Here is a 6,000-nt window from a genome sequence, read left to right on the forward strand (position 1 = left end):
GAAGCTATATACAGGGAGTACCAATACCATATCAATGTGCAGGGGTACAAGGTAATTGAGGTAGGTATGTACATATAGGCAGGAGTAAAGTGACTAGCCATCAGGCTAGAGGAGTAGAAAAACAGTTGCAGAAGTGTATGAGTGTGTTTATGTGCATATGTAGTGTGTACTGTGTGTGTGGGTTTGTATGATATATAGTGTGTACTGTGTGTGTGGGTTTGTATGATATATAGTGTGGGTAGTCTTGAGTGTGCATATGTAGTGTGTACTGTGTGTGTGGGTTTGTATGATATATATAGTGTGGGTAGTCTTGAGTGTGCATATGTAGTGTGTGTGTGGGTTTGTATGATATATAGTGTAGGTAGTCTTGAGTGTGCATAGGGTCAATGTAGATAGTCCAGGTAACCACTTCATTAACTATTTAACAGTCATGGGCATGGCTTGGGGCTAGAAGCTGTCTTGGAGCATGTTGGTGTAAGACCTGATGCTCCAGTACCGTTTGCCAGATGGTAGCAGAGAGAACAGTCTGTGGCTTGGGTGGCTGAAGTCTTTGGCAGTTTTCGGACCTTCCTCTCCATGTGTTGGCATGAACTCAAAGGGCATTGTTGGTGTAACTGCTCCAAATCTCTTCAAGTCAAATTAAACAGCCCACTTTGCCTTAAATTAAACCGTGTTTGCGGTGATCCAGAAGTTCTTTGGGATGTACAGGTATTTCCCCAGAAACACTGACTCTGGTCCTTCTCTGTCCATTCCACATCCCCCTCAAACCATCAACACTTGTGGAGGAGGAGGGCTGATCATAACGGCATGGAGGGGAGGAGGAGAAGAACGTGGAGTTAGTCAGGGGTGTCCTCTAAGGCCTGCCTTTCTATTGTCTAGCTGCCTGTGCTTTCCCAAATGCCCTGTGAATGTTGTGTGTACAAATAGGATAAGGCACTGTTTTGTCCTGGTAATGCACCCACCACCATCCAATTGAAATGGTCTTGTGTGTATGGTGCTGTAATAAAGTATGTATGCAGAAGGGTGTTCTGGAAAAAGTATCCACAAATTCAGGATAGTGTTGAGTTAACTTGCAACGAAACAGGTTAGTTGTGGAGGATTCATTCATTCCCATGGTTTCTAAGTTCATTTGAGATAAATAAATCAAAATACTCGCTAACTCATTGATCCTGCTTTTCTTTATTTTGCTTAAACTCCCCCCAAAAAGATCTTGGTATTTGTTTCATTAGTCCATTGTTGATACAGCCGCTATGATTGGTTTCCTTTAAGCATCACTACTTCAGATGTTTTCCTACACACTGACTGCAATGCTATCAGACTTTTTGGGGTCTAATGAAACCATCTCACTGAGGCATCACTCATAGAGGACTTGCTCTCTCTCTCCATTCCCGTCTCTCCCTTTTTCAAGGGGTTCAGCCATAGACTAATTTACAGCACCCTGGGGCTCCGAGCACTTAACACAGGGCCATCCTAAGTGAGGGGAGAGTATGGTTGCTGATGGGGTGAAAGGTCACTGCTAGGGTGTGTGCATCTTTTCATAAAGTAGGTGTCTGGGTAGAGTTTTCAGTGTTTCTCTAGATAACGGACACCTGGTAAGGTTGCAGACAGTTTGGTTGGACACATTGCAGTGGGGTAGATTATAGAGTTCTGATAAAGCTTTTATTTATCTCATTGATCTTTCAGATGTTTCTGAAATCAGAGAGTTAAACCCTCCTTTCCTTTCTCATGGTTTGAGCCTGGATCCCTCACTGTCATAAATCAGTACAAATAATTTAAAAGCACCCCAGACTCAGACACCCCACTCCTGCCACCATGAGGTACAGGGGTGGCCTGTCATTTAGTGGTTAATTAACAAATGAATCAGTGGCTCTGCAAATGCAGTGATTGACCCTTGGTTATCCATCACAGGATCACCATGGTTACTGTCTGTGGTAATTAAAGATTTTATTTAAGGTCGCAGAAACATGTCCTGGAGGGGTCTGTGGTTTCATGTCAGCATTTACACACACACACACACACACACGCAATGTTGACTAAAAATAATATTTTTGCAACATAATGACTATGAGGTGCAGATTCTGAGCTTTACGATATTTTCATCCATATCGGGTGAACCGTTTAGAAATTACACCAGTTTTTGTACATTTTAGGGGACCAAAAGTATTGGGACAAATTCACTTATATGTGTATTAAAGTATTCAAAATCTTATTTGGTCCCATATTCCTAGCATGTAATGATTACATCAAGCTTGTGACTCTATACACTTGTTGGATGCTGTCACACCCTGACCATAGTTTGCTTTGTATGTTTCTATGTTTTGGTTGGTCAGGGTGTGATCTGAGTGGGCATTCTATGTTGGATGTCTTGTTTGTCTATTTCTATGTCTGGCCTGATATGGTTCTCAATCAGAGGCAGGTGTTAGTCATTGTCTCTGATTGGGAACCATATTTAGGTAGCCTGGGTTTCACTGTGTGTTTGTGGGTGATGTTTCCTGTCTCTGTACCAGATAGGACTGTTTAGTTTTTCGCACATTTATTGTATTGTTAGTTATTTCATGTCTAGTTCCTTTTATTAAAGAACATGAATAACCACCACGCTGCATTTTGGTCCGCTTCTCCTTCACCAGAGGAAAACCCTTACAGATGCGTTTGCTGTTTGTTCTAGTTTGTTTCAGAAGTCACTTTTATTGTAAATAAGAATATAATGGATTTCTGAACACTTCTACCTTAATGTGGATGCTACAATGATTTGTATTTATTTATTTAACCCTTATTTTACCAAGTAAGTTGACTGAGAACACATTCTCATTGACAGCAACGACCTTGGGAATAGTTACAGGGGCTGAGGAGGGGGGATGAATGAGCCAATCATTATTCCTGATTCATTCAGGATTATCTATAATCATGGTCGCGTTCACATTAATGTAGTAGTGTTTAGAAACATATGTTATCATTTACAATAAAAGTGTATGTGTGTGTGTGTGTATATATATGTATGTGCCTGTGCCAATGTTTGTGTTGCTTCACAGTCCCCGCTGTTCTATAAGGTGTTTTTTAATCTCTTTAAATCTAATTTTACTGCTTCAATCAGTTACTTGATGTGGAATAGAGTTCCATGTAGTCATGGCTCTATGTAGTACTGTGTGCCTCCCATAGTCTGTTCTGGACTTGGGGACTGTGAAGAGACCGCTTGTGGTATGTCTTGTGGGGTATACATGGGTGTCTAAGCTGTGCCAGTAGTTTAGACAGACAGGTTGGTTCATTCAACATGTCAATACATTTCATAAATAAAAGTAGTGATGAGGTCAATCTCTCCTCCACTTCAGGCCAGGAGAGATTGACATGCATATTATTAAAATTAGCTCTCTGTGTACATCCAAGGGCCAGCCGTGCTGCCCTGTTCTGAGCCAATTGCAATTTTCCTAATTCCTTTTTTTGTGGCACCTGACCACACGACTGAACAGTAGTCTAGGTGTGACAAAACTAGGGCCTGTAGGACCTGCCTTGTTGATAGGGCTGTTAAGAAAGCAGAGCAGCGCTTTATTATAGACAGACTTCTCCCCATCTTAGCTACTACTGCATCAATATGTTTTGATCATGACAGTTTACAATCTAGGGCTACTCCAAGCAGTTTACTCATTTCAACTTGCTCAATTTCAACATTATTTATTACAATATTTAGTTGAGGTTTAGGGTTCAGTGAGTGTTTTTTTCCAAATGCAATGCTTTTAGTTTGAGAAATATTTAGGGATAACTTATTCCTGGCCACCCATCTTGGAACTAACTGCAGCTCTTTGTTGAGTGTTGCATTCATTTCAGTCGCTGTAGTAGCTGACGTGTGTAGTGTTGAGTCATCTGCATACATCTGGCTTTACTCAAAGTCAGTGGCATGTCGTTAGTAAAAAATGAAAAAAGCAAGGGGCCTAAACAGCTACCCTGGGGAATTCCTGATACTAACTGGATTATATTTGAGAGGCTTCCATTAAAGAACACCCTCTGTGTTCTGTTAGACAAGTAACTCTTTATCCACATTATATCAGGGGATGTAAAGCCGTAACACATATGTTTTTCCAGCAGCAGACTATGATCGATAATGTCAAAAGCTGCACTGAAGTCTAACAAGGCAGCCCCTACAATAATTTTTATCATCAATTTCTCTCAGCCAAGCATCAGTCATTTGTGTAAGTGCTGTGCTTGTTGAGTGTCCTTCCCTATAAGCATGCTGAAATTCTGTTGTAATTTTTTTTTTTACTGTGAAATAGCATTGTATCTGGTCAAACACAATTTTTTCCAGAGGTTTACTAAGGGTTGGTAACAGGCTGATTGGTCGGCTATTTGAGCCAGTAAATGGGGCTTTACTGTTCTTGGGTAGTGGAATGACTTTAGCTTCCCTCCAGGCCTGAGGGCACACGCTCTCTAGTAGCCTTAAATTGAAGATGTGGCAATATCGTCTGCTATTATCCTCAGTAATTCTCCATCCAGATTGTCAGACCCCGGTGGGTTGTCATTGTTGATAGACAACAATACATTTTTTTACCTCTTCCACACTGACTTTATGGATTTCAAAAGTAGAGTTCTTGTCTTTCATAATTTGGTCAGATATACCTGGATGTGTTGTGTCAGCATTTGTTGCTGGCATGTCATCCCTAAGTTTGCTTATCTTGCCAATGAAAAAGTAATTAAAGTATTTTGCAATATCAGTGGGCTTTGTGATAAATGAACCATCTTTGTTTCATAGTGTAGTTTATTTTTATTTAGTTTAGTCACATGATCTCTTAATTTGCAGTACGTTTGCCAGTCAGTTGGGCTGCCAGACTTAATTGCCATACCTTTTGCCTCCTCCCTCTCATCCATACAATTTTTTAATTCCTCATCAATCCAAGCAGATTCAACAGTTTTTACAGTAATTATCTTAATAGGTGCGTGCTTATTAGTAACTGGAATAAGTAGTTTCATAAATGTGCTAAGTGCAGCGTCTGGTTGCTCCTCACTACACACCACAGACCAGCAAATATTCTTTACATCATCAATATGAATCACAACAAAACTTCTTGTATGACCACTATATTAGGCCAACCTTTTGAACTTTGGTTTTCCTAGATATGGCAATTATTTTGTGGTCACTACATCCTATGGATTTGGATACTGCTTAAAAGCAAATATCTGCAGCGTTAGTAAAGATGTGATCAATACATGTTGATGATTTAATTCCTGTGTTGTTTGTAACTACCCTAGTAGGTTGACTGACAACCTGATCCAGGTTGTAGGCACTGGTTACAGTTAGAATTGTTTTCCTGAGTGGACAGCCAGTCAATATTTAAATCACCCAGAAAATATAATTCTCTGTTGATATCACATACATTATCAAGCATTTCACACATATTTTCCAGATACTGACTGTTAGCATTTGGTGGTCTATAGCAGCTTTCCACAATAATGAGCTTTAGGTGAGGCAGATGAACATGTAGCCATATTACTTCAACAGTATTTAACATTTGATCGTCTCTAAGCTTTACAGGAATGTGGTTCTGAATATAGACTGCAACACCGCCTCCGTTGGCATTTCTGTCTTTTCGGTAGATGTTATAACTATGTATTGCTACCACTGTATCGTCAAAGGTATTATCTAAGTGAGTTTCAGAGATAGTCAGAATATGAATGTAATCTGTTACAAGCAAGTTATTGACTTCATGGACCTTGTTTCTTAGGCTACATATGTTAATATGGGCTATTTTTAGCACTTTTCTGGGTGGCTTGGTGTCCTCCGTTGAACACCATTCTTGTTTAGTGTTTTATGTATCGTAGACTCGTCAGAGATGTTAGCATGTTCCAGAGATTTCTGTAGGTCTTTAGCTGACACTAGGATTCTTCTTAACCTCATTGAGCATTCTGCGTTGTGCTCTTGCAGTCATCTTTGCAGGACGGCAACTCTTAGGGAGAGTAGCAACATTGCTGAACTTTCTCCATTTATAGAGAATTTGTCTTACTATGGACTGATGA

Source organism: Oncorhynchus masou, chromosome 6, assembly GCF_036934945.1.
Source record: "Oncorhynchus masou masou isolate Uvic2021 chromosome 6, UVic_Omas_1.1, whole genome shotgun sequence".
Classification (NCBI taxonomy): Eukaryota; Metazoa; Chordata; class Actinopteri; order Salmoniformes; family Salmonidae; genus Oncorhynchus; species Oncorhynchus masou.